This window comes from Lynx canadensis, chromosome F2 (assembly GCF_007474595.2).
Source record: "Lynx canadensis isolate LIC74 chromosome F2, mLynCan4.pri.v2, whole genome shotgun sequence".
NCBI lineage: Eukaryota > Metazoa > Chordata > Mammalia > Carnivora > Felidae > Lynx > Lynx canadensis.
In genome coordinates this window covers 69,748,250-69,763,420 of record NC_044320.2, presented here as the reverse complement: position 1 = coordinate 69,763,420, position 15,171 = coordinate 69,748,250, and positions in this window count along the sequence as shown.

Below are 15,171 nucleotides of genomic sequence, written 5' to 3'. Positions count from 1 at the left end.
GGAAAGTCAAGGTGAGAACTAGATCTTCCCACAACCAAAGACAAGTAAAATTGTCTGCCTCCGACCCCGGTAACTAGATGGAATTTCTTCTGAATGTTCATAAAATTATATTTATAAACTAAGTTCACACCTCTTGGGTGATCCAAAAAATCTATAAGCAGAGAATTGAATTGTAAGTGGTAGTAGGCTATGTGTGTCTCAAAGAACCTAGGAAATACAAACAAAAATCTAAAAGCAAATAAAAATCCTTTTGGAGGTTATCTACCTTCAAAACAAATCACAAAATTTCCCAAAGGTAATGTTCCAAGGAACAAGACAAAAATCAACAATTCAGAATATACAGAGAACCAAGATACCATACCTGTAAAGCCATAGAAAAAAACAAAGTGAATTAAACAAGCTGAATTAAATCCACAAAGATATCAGAGATAGAATATGAGGTAAATAGAAATTAGTATACTCAAAGAAGTAAAGGAGGTTTGAGATACAGAAAGAGCAAAATGACTGAGCATACTTGAGAAAAGAACCGTATATAATTAACAGAAAATACATAATATTAATTTTAAAAACCCAATGGACGAGTTCAGAAAATTCTAAAGAATGGAGGAAAATGATGAATGGGAAAGTATTTTTGAGGATATTATACAGAATGCAGGAGAGAAAAACAAGAGTTAGGAAATGTAGAAGATGAAGAGAGAGGAAGATATAATGAGGAGTTCTATGTGCCTATATAGATTTCTGGTAGGAAAGAAAGAGAAACAGAATAGGACAGCTGTAAGTGTTTGAAGAGAATTTTAGCTGAGAAGTTTTTGGAACTGATGAAGAACACCACTCATCAGATGCTGGAACACCAAGAATTACCAAGAAAGATAAATTAAAAGACATCCAAATGAAGATACATTATAATCAATCTCCAAATTTCAAGAACATAGATTTTGATATCTATTGGTGGGGCAGGAAGGAGACATTGTGTTCAGAGAAAAAATAATTAAACAATAGCTCCCTTCTTACTAGCACCACTGTAATCTAGCACATTCTTTGATGTGCAGAGAGAGAAATATACTTAATTGGAAATGTTTTGAAGTATATGAATGAAATAAAGATACTTTCAAGTGAAGAAGAATGGAAAGAGTTTGCCCCCAAGATGCCCTCATTTAACAAATTTGAAAATGTATTTTTCAGGAAAAAAAGAAGTTTTGCCCGAGAGAAGGTCTTAGAGACAAAAATAAGTGATATGCAGGTGGCGGAATATAAGTGGGAAAATCATATACATTGACTGAATAAAACAAACACTAATGATGTCAAAGTAGAAAACTATACATTTAAAAAAGTGTTGCAGGGGTGGGGGGCGGTGCCTGCATGGCTCAGTTGGCTAAGCAGCTGGCTCTTGATTTTGGCTCAAGTCATGATCTCACATCTCATGAGACTGAGTCCCAGGATGGGCTCTGCACGGTCAGCACAGATTCTCTGGGGATTGTCTCTCTCTTCCCCTCCCCTGCTTGCACTGTCTCTCAAAATAAATACGTAAACACACAAAAAAGAAGTAAAGTCCAGGCACTTGAAACTAAAAAGGGAAGAAAATAGAAAATGGAAAAAATGATCATTTCAAAAGAAGAAAATAAAGTAGAAAGGTGAAGCCTGGAAATGGCAAGAAAAATAAATAAAAAACTAGAATAGTAAAAACAACAACATATCATTAATCACAAAAAATATAATTGGACAAGATGCTTGATTTAAGGACAAAGATTCCCAGGTTGAGTTGAAAAAATAAGTCCAGTAATATGCTTATGTCATTAATTTGAGGTGAGTTTTTTTTAATAGATAATATACAGATGGGTCATGATTTTTTAATCCACTTTGCCAATTTCTATCTTTTAATTGACATATTTAGACCATTTAACATTTAATGTGATTCTTGGTATACTAAGGATTGAAATTCTAACTCTTTTTTAATTTTGTTTGTTCTCACTTTTTTCATTTCTCTTTTTTCTTTTGCTGCCTTTCTGTGGGTTACTTGGACAATTTTTAAGAATTCAGTTTTGATTTATATATAGTGTCATTTAGTATATCTCTATGTAGAGCATTTTTAGTGGATTCTCTTATGGTGACATAATTTACCACAGGCTATTGGTGTCATCATTTTACCAGTTCAGGTGAAGTACAGAAACCTGACCTCATTTCTCCCTTTACTCTACCCCTTTAATACTATAATTATCTTAAATATTTCTTCCACATATATTTGGAACCGCAACAGTGTTACAAATTTTGATTCAATCATCAAATATACGTTAGAAAGTTCAAGAGGAGAAGGAAAGTCTATGTATTTACCGGTATTTTTTCTTATTGTGCTCTTCTTCCGTGGTGTTTCAACATTCCTTCTTTGATTATTTCCATTCTGTTTAGAGAACTTTTTTTAGCCATGTTTTGAGGGGATGAATTTTTGTCTGCTGATGACAAATTTTCTCAATTATTCCTTATCTGAGGAGGTCTTGATTTCCACAAATTCCTGAAGGATATTATTCCTGGGTATGAGTTTCTCCATTGACAGTTCTTTTTCTTTCAGTATTTGAAAACTATTGTGCTAATTTGTTCAGGTTCCCATAGTTTCTGGTGATAAATAAGTTGTTAAAATTATTTTCCCCTATAATTAAAAAAAATTTTATGTTTATTTTTGAAAGAGAGAGAGAGACAGAGACAGAGTGTGAGTGGGGGAAGGGCAGAGAGAGAGGGAGACACAGAATCTGAAGCAGGATCCAGGCTCTGAGCTGTCAGCACAGGGCCCAACGTGGGGCTCAAACTCACGAACTGTGAGATCATGACCTGAACTGAAGTCAGATGCCTAACCGACGGAGCCACCCAGGGCCCCTTCCCCTATAATTAAAGTGTTGTTTTTCTCTGGCTGCTTTCAGGATAATTTACTTGTCTTTAGTTTTCAGAAATTTAATTATGATGCATAATGGATTTCTTTGTATTTCTTTGTATTTATTCTGGTTGAGGCTCACTCAACCTGTTTAATCTCTAGATTTATTTCTGTTGCCAGATTTGGGAAGTTTTCAGCCATTACTTCATCAAGTGTTTTTTTTTTTTTTTTTTCAGTTTCACCCTCTGTCTCCTCTCCATCTGGTAGTCCAATGACAGAAAAGTTAAATATTTTGTTATAGTTTCACAGGCCCTTGAGTCTGTGTTCATTTTTTTAAATCTATTTTCTCTGTTTTTCAAATTGCATAATTTTTATTGTTCTAGCTTCCACTCCATTGAGTCTTTCCTCTCTCCCCTCCTTTCTGTTGTTGAGCCCATACACGGAGGTTTTTGTTGTAGTTAGTGTATTTTGAGTCCTGAAATTTCCATTTGGTTCTTTATATCTCCTATTTCTTTGCTGAGAATTTCTATTTTTTGCTAAGGCTTTCTTATTTTTCATTTGTTTCAAGTATGGTTATAATTGTTTGTTGAATCATTTTTATCATGACTGCTTTAAAATCTTTGTCAGATAATTTTAACATATTTCTGTTCTTGGTTTTACCATCTATTGCTTATCTGTTTTCATCCAGGTTGAGATCTTCCTGGGTTTTGGTATGACAAGCGTCTTTAAAACCTGGACAACTTTGTATTATGTTATGAGACTCTATGTCTTATTTAAACCTTCTGTTTTAACTGTCTTTTTGGTGACACTTCTCCAGCAAGACAGGTGGAAACGCATGCTTCCCTTTCAAATTGCACTGATAACTCTTTACTGCTGGGTGTCAGTGGGAGTTTTATCTCCACTGGCACTGTGGTGGGAGTAGCTTCATTACCTCTGGGCATTGGTAAAAGCCCTCATCTCCACTAGTTTTCATCTTACACTTCCCCAAGGGTGAAAAGGAGAGATGCCTCATTACTGTCAGGTCGGAGTGGAGGTTCCAGTTCCCCAAGTGGTCTCCACTGTCACCCCAAGGTGGAAGGGACTCACTATCGGCTGGAAGGATGAAAGTCTCAGCTCACTATTTGAACTTCCCTGACACCACCCTTGCCTTGTTACATTTTCACCAGGGCAGAATTCTAGGCTTCTCGCTCAGCCTACTTGGCATCACTCAATGAATAGCTGCTGTTTTGTTTTTTGTTTTGTTTGGTTTTGTTTTGTTCGGTTTTGTTTTGTTCTGTTCTGTTCTGTTTTGTGGTGTTTGACCAGAGTAGCAGTTATTGCCTAAAAGTTTTCTAACTTACTAAGCTACCATTGCCCTCTTCCTGGTCGTTGGGGTAGAGAAAACAAGTTTTGAGGAACTTTTTTGTCTGCACCCACTGGCATTTCTGAGGTACCAGCCTTATAGTTCCAAGTCTGGGAGTATAGGCAGCAAAAGGAAAACTCAGGGGGTAGAAATCACCATCTGTCTCATCATTCCTGAGGTTGCTAACTGCTCTACCTTCTTCTCTCCACCTTTCGGAGACTTATGCTTGTTTAAAATGTGATGTCTGAGATGTGCAGATGTACTTAGCAGAAATAATACAGAAAAGTACGTCTATTTCACCTTCCTGCAGGAGAAAATCTTATCTGTCTTTTTGAATTTCTTTCTATAAATTATTGAACGTTTTCTTTTAACTGTGCTACCACAGATCAGAAAGTAAATTCATGAAGGAGGCACAAATGAGATGTCTGTAAACTTTATAAACTGTACATATATATTTTTAGTAAAATATTCAAGCCACGTAGGGATTAATGTAAACGTTTAGCGCAAGGCCATACTATGTATAAAAAGTCCAGACTCTGCAGCCTGACTGAGCCAGGTTCTCATGCTGATTCTCATACCACTAGCCGTATTTCTTGAGTGTGTTAGGTACCCTTTAAATCTATGTAAAATGAAAGCGAGAATACCCTCTTCATAGGGTTTTTTATTAGGTTATAATGAGATAGTATATGTAATACCTACCACACAGTAGGCGATAGGCAAATATTAGCTCGCTCACTTCCCCTAACTTTATCAGAAATGGAAATAGATTTGTAAAACAACAGTCCTTCTTTTCCTTTAAAATATAAAGCTCTTTGAAACATAGGTCAAAGCATCACAAATACGTTCTGTAATACTAATATCATGTTAAGCCACAGTATAGAACAGTAATTATATTAATTGTACATAAAATTGGGCAGTAAAGCATGATCCCTACAAAGAACTTTATAAATACAGATCCTCAGTAGAAGCAAGGGAATGAGTGTGGCTGAGATAAAAACTCAAGATGTTGAAAGTGTATCTCCATATGATCCGCATAGCTGCATCGGAGCGCAGAAAATGAACACTTACTCAACCCTGGTCACTAACAGAAGGCCCAGAAGACAGATCATAGGATAGACTCTGTTTTCTTGAGTCTGTTTGTACACTTACGATTTAAAACACTGGAAGCTAAGAGGCTTATCAAGCTTCTCTGGTCCTTTGAGAAACATTTGTCCAAAAAGTCTGAGGATGATTCAAAAGTGGTTAAATCAGTTTGTCCATGAAACTCTGAAGATGTAAGACACCAGTAATCAAGTTAATGAAGACCATTTCACCAAATTGGGTCATAGTTATTGGTCAGTGATAACTGTGAAGAAGAAAGTAAAATGCAAGCCACACCAGAAACACCTCAAACATTGTCTGAGGTTTTCACTCGTTCTACAATCAAGGATATGCTCCATTGTCAGTGTTACCCACACCCTTCCCAGAATATGGACGGCAGCAAGATACTCAAGCAGCTACTACACAGTGCATTTAGGAGAGCAAGAGGTAGGCAAAGATAACCACAAAAGGAAAAATAAACAGTTGATGGCATTAAAGTAGGTTAACACCATCAACTGTTTATTACTTAAATGTTTATCGTACACTCTAATTTTCAGATGAGAACAGCTTCTCTACAGCATAAACGCTTTGGCATGTTCAAGTTTAGAAAATAGTAGAGAAAAAAAAAAATCCTGAACATGCCAAAGCGTTTATGCTGTAGAGAAGCTATTCTCATTTGAAAATTAGAGTGTACAATAAACATTTCATTCCCAAATGAAAAATGTACTTCTCGCTGAAAAAAAAATGTATGCTTTAAAGGAATTCTTTAAAGAAGGCATTCTTGCAGGTGGTCTCTACTACAAATAAAAATGTGAAAAGGCCCTTAAAGAAACTTTTGGCCCATAACCCTCTCTTCCGTCTTCTCATGCTGGGTTGCCATTTAAGTGAAACCTCCACGGGAGTCTTAAATGCCACGGCAGGCATGTTCCCGCCAGCTGTTTGTGGGATTGTATAGGTCACCCAGCCTAGGGGTTCAACTTTAGTGTTCTTGGATCCATTATGGCTCCACTGGAGGATTGAAATTCAATCTTCAATCACTGTTCTGTAACAAATTGGCACTTTGGGCTTTTGATAAAATAGTTGCCTTACTCCTGGCTTGAGCTATTCATGGACTGGAACTGCATTTTTAAGGTCAGCTTCTGCTTAGCAAAGTTGGGCAAGTTGGGCTTTGGGATAATTTCTGGCAGGAAAAGGATACTAACAACCTGAATCAAATGATGAGATCACACTGTTTAGAGATCAAGGGACATCCTGGACCAAACACTGAAAGATTATTCCCTTCTGCCTAATCTTTGTGGAATTCTTACCCAGAGCGTTGCGGGCTTAGTGTGAAAGAAGGAAGGAGAGTATCCTCCCCCTACATTCTTTATGGCATGAGTTTGTCTTACATCAGTATCAGTGTCTGCAGCCCTAGAAAACAAGTAAGAAAACCCCTCTCTGGATAAGAACCTATTGGTAAATGTAAGAATCTTCTGAAAAATGTTTGCTGCCAAAGGATTTTACAAGTTTACTTAATTGTAAGAAACTCATTTCTTATAATTAAACCCCAGAGCTTGAAATTTCGTATATTTAGTTAAACTAACTGGGTGGATATAAGAAGAGTGGTGATTAAGATAATCTCAAACAGTAAGCAACCCAGAAGTTATTTTTAGTAGGCTTAAGTTTCCTTACAGGATGTTTTTTATCCAGTTCTTACTATTATTTCAATTATTCAAATGACATTTGGCTTAACCTAACTTAACTTTTTACTCACGTCTTGACAGACAGAGAGGAAGGTGTCTCCATACTTATATTGAGTTCAGTGGCAAAGTTCACAGTTCCTTGATTTGAGGCATTATCAAGGTGCACAGTCTACAGATGGACCATCCACAGTAGGTTGTAATTAGTCTTTAAAAAATGGTAAAAAGGATAGGGAACGCCTACATTGGAATATGTAATCTCATGCTGTGTAAGATCTGTAAGGAAATCAAATACATTAGCTTCAAAATTGTAATTTTCCTCCTCGCTTTCAATGATTGTAACAGCATACACTGAGTAAATTTTCTTTGGTCAGAGCAAAGATGCAAGCCAAACTGACCTGGGTTATCCTTCACCTTTCAGATAGAAGTGGCCATTAGATTCTGGTTCTTGAATATTTCCACACTGTCTCTGTTCTGATTTCCCTGGTCTTACTTCTTAGTTCAGGTTTCCATCCTCTCTCATGTGAAAATTGCATTCCACCATGTGCCCTACCTTCAGTCCAAGTCTTATCCTTACCCCCATTACCTCCCTAGTCCCATTGCAAAACAAGATAAAAACACTTCCAAACCTCTGACAGAGGGGTTTTTCTAAAGCATAATACCGTTTATGAAACTTACACATGAGATAAAACCCTTAATGGCTTCCTAACACTTACAGGGTAAGTCACAAACTCTTTAGCCAGGCACTTTTTGCTCTTCAACTTCTCCTGATGAAGCACCTTCCACAGCATGTGTGGAATACCAGAGATTAGCATACAATTCTTGACCGACTGGTAAGTTGGAAATCAATTTAGTTGGTCTAGACTAGCACTGTCGATGAAATACAATAGAATAGACCAGACGATGGCACACGTAAGATTAAACATTGCTTCTTGATCTTTTGTTTCAGTATGTATGCTGTAGAGGATGTGATGTGTATTTCATTGCATGGATTAAAGTAAAAGGCACACACACACACACACACACACACACACGCACACACACACAGGGAATGAGAGGGAGAGAGAGAGACAGAGGGAGAAGGCACAAATCTTTTTCTTAAATAATCCATGTTTGTTGAGTAAAATTTTTAGAAAAACTAGAATAGCAATAGTGTTTAAACAACCAAAATTCTACTATTCAGTCATAATTTAGACAGATGGGTTTAATGTTGTATGTTTCTACACATACATTTACATGCATAGCCACAGAAGCATTTCATACATTTAGTAGGGTCTCAAAATACATGTTGATTGAATGACTAGAAATTAGCTTCTTGTTATCAAGTAGAAGCTTATTATATGTACACGTGATTTTGTCCAACATATTATGATCAGTGTCTTTATCAGTACCTATTGATCTACATTATTTTATATGGATAGGTAGTATTTCATTTTATAAATATATCAACATATACTTTTAATATCTCATAATATTAGACACTTAGTTTTCTATCCCCCTTAATTATGAGCTCCATTTTCATGAACATCTTTATATGAGCAAACATGTATGCACATATGTGAAGTGTGTGTATACGTGTGTGTGTGTGTGTGTGTGTGCACTCACACCAGGCACAGATTTCAGTGTCTTATATAATTAACTCATTTAGTCTACAAAACGACATGGTGAAATAGATTCTATCATTTTACAGATGAGGAGTCATGAAACAGAGAATTTAAGGATATTGCCCAGGATCCCATGTTAATAAGTGACAGAGCCAGGATTTGAAACCAGTCAGTCTGTTTCAAGAGTCTGTATACCTAACACTATGCAATGGTGCCTCAACTTATCCAATTAAGATACATTTCTGAAAGTGAACTTAAATTTAGTGGAACTAAAATTGACATTTTATGGCACTTTGAAGTGTTATGCCATGCCTTTTGCTTTAATTGTTCTTTAATTAATGTAAATAATTAACTATTTAATTAATTGCTCTTTAATTATGCTTTCATTGTATTTCATTGTAATTTCATTGTTAATTTAATTGCGCTCTTCTTTGAATGAAAAAAATTTGACCATTCTTTGGGAACCATGTTCAATAGCCACCTCTTTTGTAAAGATATCTGAAACATGCTGGTCATGCCAGGCAGAGGGGAAAACATTTTTCTCTGTGTTCCTATAGCTGTTTGAACACTGCTATACCGTAGTGTATTTATTTCATCATAATTTTTTGATCTATGTCTTTCTTCCCCCACTAGAGTATGCACTAGTTTCTCCAGTCTAAGAATTCTGCCATTCACCTTTGTACCCTCAGAACCTACCTCGTCGCACTTGTTAAGTGGTACATATTGAACAAATGAGTGAATTAACACAAAAGAAAAAATAATTGGTTTTCGGTTCAAAAAACTGAATCTAAAAGAAATCACTGATGACATTCTAAATTATTGGATTAACTGTATTTTTGAAACTATTTTATGCTTTCCTCTCCAATCTTTCCACATTGCATTCATTAATCATTTCATATATCATCTGGTATCATATGATTTCTGAAATGCCTGCCATTCGAAGCATCTCTGCACTCTAGAAAGACCAACTACTACAAATTATTTTTCAACTAATTCTTCTTGAAAAAGTCAGAGTATTTTGAATTCAGTTAAAGGGGTGACTTGAAAATAAAAACAGCTATATAAGTGCTCAGTATTGCTATTGATCATTAAATATCACACAGCCCAAGTAATTTTCCTCATTATTGACATGAAAGTGATTTTATCTAGACAAAAAATAAAGACCTATTCCTATTTTCATTTCAAATAGGGTATTACTGGGATATATGATATATATCCTAGTATATATACTGGATATATTTATCCTTTCTTTTCCATTATGCCTTGTTGATAGACACTTCTGTAATTTTAAAACTCTGTTTACATCAGAATCCTAAGAACTACATCACAAATTTTAATTTTTAATACTATTTCAAAGAGTTTTTCTGGAAAGGTTTGTGCAAGAAGGTTTGTGAGATGTCCCAATAAAGCTAGTTCAAGGAACAACTTAAACAATCACACTTGGCATTAAGGAAAATACTCTTCCTCCTGCTAGCATCCACAGTTCCACCACATCTAGCTACATAAATACTAATGGTCAGTGAGCCACTGGAGAAGATACTAAAAGTCAAGTAACAGAAAAAGGATGTGATATATTAAACTTGATTTGACGTTATTCATTTCACTAAATGATCGGTTTCTGCATTCACTGGAATAACCTTGCCATCTACCCCTACCAAAGATAATACAAAACTATGCAGAAATTATGAAGCCCTTAACATTATTACTGTCTTTATTGGATGAACCAAATCATAAGCAGGCCATTTCTAGAATTCTTGACTCCACTGAAGTTTGTGTACATCCTAAGGCTTAGTTACCTGTCTACAGACACATAGAAACTTCTCTGGAATAGCACTTGCTTTAGCATAGTGGTAAATCTCCAAGAACTCTGTGACCTGACTCTATGAAATAGAATCATGATATAAATGCTACTGGTCATTTTTTAGAGCCATGAAAGAACATTCACAAATTATACCTTGAAATATAAGGTCATAATTTGGCCTAGGCCAGGTCTATGGGCGTACAACTTGGACATTATCACCTCCAAGCATGAAAAGTCCTCTGGGACTTGAGTAACTGTGAGATTTCAGAGCAAAGGAACCAAGGATGATGGTGGTAGCATGGAGAGCTACCTGGACTCCCCAGACATAAAGAAAAACTCTAATAGCTCAAGACTTACTTGAAATGGCCTGAGATATATCAATTTAGCTAATGGGAATGCTAATTGGAGCTTTTAAATTCCCACTTTAAGGAAATATTTGATCCTTCAGCTTATAAAATACTGACTGCATGAATCTCTAAGCTAGAAGTTATACAGAAGAGAATATCAGTCGTACAATATGCTTTAATTTCACAGTCTTTTGTGAAACTATGATTTGATCAAATGCTTTCTGATGATTCTGCCAACATGAAAAACCCTGTTTTGATCTTTTTTTATCGTGTCCGACTCCAGTGAGCAGGGAAAAAGTCCAAGGGGGAATGAGTGAAAAGCCAGCTCACTTTTCTTACTGGGAAGTTGAGTCTCCAAGGGTATTCACTCCTTAGGAATGAACAATTCTTTTTTAAAATTTTTTTAATGTTTATTTATTTTTGAGAGAGAGACAGAGAACAAACAGGGGAAGGGCAGAGAGAGAGAAAGAGACACAGAATCTGAAGCAGGCTCCAGGCTCTGAGCTGTCAGCACAGAGCCTGATGCAGGCCTCGAACTCATGAACTGTGAGATCATGACCTGAGATGAAGACAGATGCTTAACCAACTGAGCCATGCAGGCACCCCAAGAATGAACATTCTTACCCAGCTTTTGTTTGGGCAGAGGCTTATTGTGTAGACCCAGACTAGGGAAATGCCCAGGGAAATGTTTGGTCACCTGGCGTTTTTACAGCTCTTTAATTAAGTATAAATTAATTTTTATAATTAGTGATAATTATGAACAGTTAAGCCAAATACCATGTGTATCATTAAACATAATATATGGATCAATAAGAAAGTTACTGTATTTTAAAAGTGTTCCTATTTGTCTCTGTCTTCATTGTGTGGACATAAAATAAGGGAGTAGAAATACTTCTTAAGCTGTTGGTGTGTATGGTTAATGTGGGTTGCAGTTAATGATTCATAGATTTATAGGGAATATTCCCACCTTGGAGCCTGGTAAAAGGAAGTGCCTGACACTGCATAAAGAATTTTAAAGCACACTCTATTCCCTTTGCCATACACACAGAAATATGCTTTATATGGTCGAATCCCACTTATGTTTTGTTCCATAACCATAAAGAAGACTTTCAGACTTTCTACAATTTGATTCTGAAAGTTACAATCCAGTAAGCAACATTTACATTATAGTGAATATGGAATATTTTTCATGCAGGCCCAAGTACGATCTAGGGTTACATTTCTTTCCTATAGTTCCAATGTTCCCATCCTTCTGCCACTCAAGGAGAATGTTTCAATGGCTTCTTCATATTTACATTCAAAATAACTCCCCATTCTAATTTCATTGGTTCTTTGCATCACTGATTTGGTCTTCTATCCTCTCTCCCTCTTTTCCTCCCTGTATTTCCTTCCTTCCTTCTTTCCTTCCTTCCTTCCTTCCTTCCTTCCTTCCTTCCTTCCTTCCTTCCTTCCTTCCTTTATTCCCTTCCTTCCTTTCTTCTTTCCATCCCTCCCTTCTTTCCTTCCATTTTAAGATTCTAATTTCATTTATTTTGTTTATCTCATTAGGAAAAGAAACATATCCTTCTTCATCATATTCTTATAGCTTCCAGAGTCTTACCTACTTTACCTTTCACTTAGAAATGATGCCATTGGGGTGCCTGGGTGGCGCAGTCGGCTAAGCGTCCGACTTCAGCCATGTCACGATCTCGCGGTCCGTGAGTTCGAGCCCCGCGTCAGGCTCTGGGCTGATGGCTCGGAGCCTGGAGCCTGTTTCCGATTCTGCATCTCCCTCTTTCTCTGCCCCTCCCCCGTTCATGCTCTGTCTCTCTCTGTCCCAAAAATAAAAAAAAAAAACCAAAACATTGAAAAGAAATGATGCCATTGTTCTTTATATCACTGCTTCCAGTTGTTGTTTTTTTTACATTTTATTATTTATTTATTTATTTTTTAATTTACATCCAAGTAAGATACCAAGTAAGGCACTGGAGAAGAATGTATATTCTGCTGCTTTAGGATGAAATGATCTTAATATATCTGTTAAGTCCATCTGGTCCAGTGTGTCATTCAAAGCCATTGTTTCCTTGTTGATTTTCTGTTTATATGATCTGTCCATTGCTGTGAGTAGGGTGTTGAAGCCCCCTACTATTATGGTATTATTATCAATGAGTTTGTGTTTGTGATTAATTGATTTATATATTTCAGTACTTCACATTTGGAGCATAAATGTTTACAATTGTTAGATCTTCTTGGTGGATAGACCCCTTAATTATGATATAATGCCCTTCTTCATGTCTTGTTGCAGTCTTTATTTGAAAGTTTAGATTGTCTGATATAAGAATGGCTACTCTAGCTTTCTTTTGGTGACCATTAACATGATAGATGGTTCTCCATCCCCTTACTTTCAATCTGAAGGTGTCTTTAGGTATAAAGTGGGTCTCTTGGAAACAGAATATAGCTGGATTTTGTTTTCTTACCCAATCTTTTGATTGGAGCCTTTAGTCCACTGACGTTTAGAGTGAGTACTGAAAGATATGAATTTATTGTCATTAAGTTGCCTGTAGAGTTGGAGTTTCTGGTGGTATTCTCTGGTCCTTTCTAGTCTTTGTTGCTTTTGGTCTTTTTTTTCCCCTTGTCTTTTCTCCCCTCAGAGAGTCCCCCTTAAAATTTCTTGCAGGGCTGGCCACAAACTTCTTTTATTTTTGTTTGGAAAACTTTTTATCTCTCCTTCTATTTTGAATGAGAAACTTGCTGGATAAAGAATTCTTGGCTGCATATTTTTCCAATTCAGCACATTGAATATATCCCGCCACTCCTTTCTGGCCTGCCAAGTTTCTGTGGATAAGTCTGTTGCAAACCTGATCTGTCTTCACTTGTAGGTTAAGGACTTTTTTTCCCTTGCTGCTTTCATGATTCTTTCCTTGCCTGAGTTTTTTGTGAATTTGACTACGATATGCCTTGTTGATGATCAGTTTTATTGAATCTACTAGGAGTCCTCTGTGATTCCTGGATATTGATGTCTATGTCTTTCCCCAGGTTAGGAAATTTTTCCACTATAATTTGCTCATGTAACCGTTCTACCCCTTTTTTTTCTCTCTTCATCTTCTGGGACCCCTATGATTCTTATATTGTTCCTTTTTAATGAGTCACTGATTTCTCTAATTCTTAAATTGTTCTCTTTTGCCTTAGTCTCCCTCTTTTTTTCTGCTTCATTGTTCTCCATAAGTTTGTCTTCTATATCGCTGATTTCCTGCTTTGTTTCATCCATTCTTGCTGCCATGGCAGCCATTTGAGATTGCAACTCAGTTATAGCATTTTTTATTTCATCCTGACTAGCTTTTACCTTCTTTATCTCGGCAGAAAGGGATTCTAATCTATTTTCAACCCCAGCTAGTATTCTTGTTATTGTGATTCTATTTTCTGGTTCAAACATCTTGCTTGTGTGTGTGTTGATTAAGTCCCTGGCTGTCATTTCTTCCTGTTCTTTCTTTTGGGGTGAATTCCTTCATTTCATCATTTTGAAGGAAGAAAAGGAATTATTAAGGTAGAAAAATTGAAATTAAAAAATTAAAAACAACACACACAAAATCAAATAAAGATGCTAGATCCTAGGTGTGTTTTGGTCCAGTTGTTGAAAGAAGCTTGAAAGATTAGAGAAAAAAGGGAAAGATAAAAAAAGAAAAAAAAAGGAAAATATGAATACAATGAAATAGAATACAATGAAATGATGGAAGTAAAATAGAATTTGAAAAAATTTACACAAAAGTATAAAATATAGTAGAAAAAATAAAGAAAAATATTTTTAGTAAAAATGGAAAATAAAAATAAATTTTATCTCTTTAGGTATTCAAGAATAAGAAAAGAAAAGGAAAAGAAAAAAGGTTGAATAGATGGCCCAGTGAGCAGACTGAACTATGATCGAAATTCCATCAGTTTCCCTAGAAGTCAAACTATGAAGCACTTTGTCATCTGTAAACTAAGCAGGTGGAGAGACTTGTGGTGTTCCTGAAGAGCGAGTTTGGCCCAGTTGGGTGGGGCTTAGTGTAGCAGCTCCGTTCTCCACTAGATGGCACTGCTTAGCTTACAGAGGTGGATTGTTGTGGCACATGTAGATGTGTATGTTTATGTGTGGGAGGGGTCAAAATGGCATCACCCAGCTACCCAGTCTCTAGTATCAGAATTCTGTGCTCTCCCTTACCAGCAATTGTGCACCCCTCCTTTGTCTCTGGCTTCCATCCACTCCCCACTTTTACCTTGTCTGCAACCAAGCCATCAGGTTGCCAGGCAGCACCTCCTTCCTGAGTTTTATCTCAGAGGGGGCTGTGCTTCCCATCCCTCATTTCTGAGGGACTGCAGCTTTGACACCTTCAGACCTTCTGGGGGAGGGTCTCATCGAGCAATGGCCAGGTGCTGCTCCCAACCCTCAGGAACATTCACAGGACTGTGCTGCTGCTGATGCCCAGAGACTGTGGTTGGGTA